The sequence below is a fragment of the Oncorhynchus masou genome, unplaced genomic scaffold (genome assembly GCF_036934945.1).
Source record: "Oncorhynchus masou masou isolate Uvic2021 unplaced genomic scaffold, UVic_Omas_1.1 unplaced_scaffold_15152, whole genome shotgun sequence".
NCBI classification, from domain to species: Eukaryota; Metazoa; Chordata; class Actinopteri; order Salmoniformes; family Salmonidae; genus Oncorhynchus; species Oncorhynchus masou.
In genome coordinates, this window is record NW_027005174.1 from 1 (window position 1) to 1970 (window position 1970).

Consider the following 1970-nt stretch of genomic DNA (forward strand, 5'->3'; position numbering starts at 1 on the left):
GACCCACAACCACCCTACAGGTACCATGACCCACAACCACCCTACAGGTACCATGACCCACAACCACCCTACAGGTACCATATACCATGACCCACAACCACCCTACAGGTACCATACACCATGACCCACAACCACCCTACAGGTACCATACACCATGACCCACAACCACCCTACAGGTACCATGACCCACAACCACCCTACAGGTACCATACACCATGACCTACAACCACCCTACAGGTACCATGACCCACAACCACCCTACAGGTACCATAGGCTAGACATTATAGTATAGCCTGCTATTTAACTAGCCTGGTCCCACATCTGTTTGTGCTGTCTTGCTCTAGTGATTAGCCTGGGGACGAGGTTAGTGTCTTACCAACTCCTATAGGCAAGACAACAGCAACAGGTCTGGGAGCAGGTTCACTGGGTTTACCTGGTATTACCATCTATAATGACATAATAGTGACCTGTCTGATTCCAACAGGTCTGGGAACAGGTTCACTGGGTTTACCTGGTATTACCATCTATAATGACATAATAGTGACCTGTCTGATTCCAACAGGTCTGGGAACAGGTTCACTGGGTTTACCTGGTATTACCATCTATAATGACATAATAGTGACCTGTCTGATTCCAACAGGTCTGGGAACAGGTTCACTGGGTTTACCTGGCATTACCATCTGTAATGACATAATAGTGACCCGTCTGATTCCAACAGGTCTGGGAACAGGTTCACTGGGTTTACCTGGTATTACCATCTATAATGACATAATAGTGGCCTGTCTGATTCCAACAGGTCTGGGAACAGGTTCACTGGGTTTACCTGGTATTACCATCTATAATGACATAATAGTGACCTGGCTGATTCCAACAGGTCTGGGAACAGGTTCACTGGGTTTACCTGGTATTACCATCTACAATGACATAATAGTGGCCTGTCTGATTCCAACAGGTTTCCTGGGCTCTCTGACCACGGCTCTGTTTGCATCGTACGCGGTGCAGGGCAAACCGCTGGTGACCTGGGGTCGCGACCTCATGAAGGTCATCCCCAAGGCCGAGGAGTACTGTAAGAAGACCATACGCCACATGGCAGGTGTGTGTGTGTGTGTGTGTGTGTGTGAAAAATAGACTGTGTGTGTGTGATTAAATGGTGGTGTATGTTGTGTCCACTGCAGAGTACCAGGAGAAGTGGTTCTACTTCGAGGCTAAGTGGCAGTTCTACCTGGAGGAGAGAGGCGTGGAGGAGGAGGGGCAGAACAAGCCCCTGTTTCCTGACACCTACAACGCTGAGGAGACAGACAAGGTCATTCATTGGTTCCATTCTACCTGGCAAACTGGATATGTAAAGATATTTAACAGATGTATTTAACTCAGGTGTGTTGTCCTCTCTACAGGTGTAGAAGTATTTAACTCAGGTGTGTTCTCCTCTCTACAGGTGTAGAAGTATTTAACTCAGGTGTGTTCTCCTCTCTACAGGTGTAGAAGTATTTAACTCAGGTGTGTTCTCCTCTCTACAGGTGTAGAAGTATTTAACTCAGGTGTGTTCTCCTCTCTACAGGTGTAGAAGTATTTAACTCAGGTGTGTTCTCCTCTCTACAGGTGTAGAAGTATTTAACTCAGGTGTGTTCTCCTCTCTACAGGTGTAGAAGTATTTAACTCAGGTGTGTTCTCCTCTCTACAGGTGTAGAAGTATTTAACTCAGGTGTGTTCTCCTCTCTACAGGTGTAGAAGTATTTAACTCAGGTGTGTTCTCCTCTCTACAGGTGTAGAAGTATTTAACTCAGGTGTGTTCTCCTCTCTACAGGTGTAGAAGTATTTAACTCAGGTGTGTTCTCCTCTCTACAGGTGTAGAAGTATTTAACTCAGGTGTGTTCTCCTCTCTACAGGTGTAGAAGTATTTAACTCAGGTGTGTTCTCCTCTCTACAGGTGTAGAAGTATTTAACTCAGGTGTGTTCTCCTCTCTGCAGGT

General features: G+C 46.2%; 1 long non-coding RNA gene across 1 annotated transcript; it reads left to right on the forward strand.

Annotated features, from left to right (window-relative positions):
* Positions 1 to 242: 242 nt before the first annotated feature.
* On the forward strand, positions 243 to 1299 carry LOC135531105 (uncharacterized). The gene is made up of 3 exons (XR_010453955.1): positions 243 to 264; positions 953 to 1093; positions 1176 to 1299. It is a non-coding gene; the product is annotated as an uncharacterized LOC135531105 (long non-coding RNA).
* The last annotated feature ends 671 nt before the right edge of the window (positions 1300 to 1970 follow it).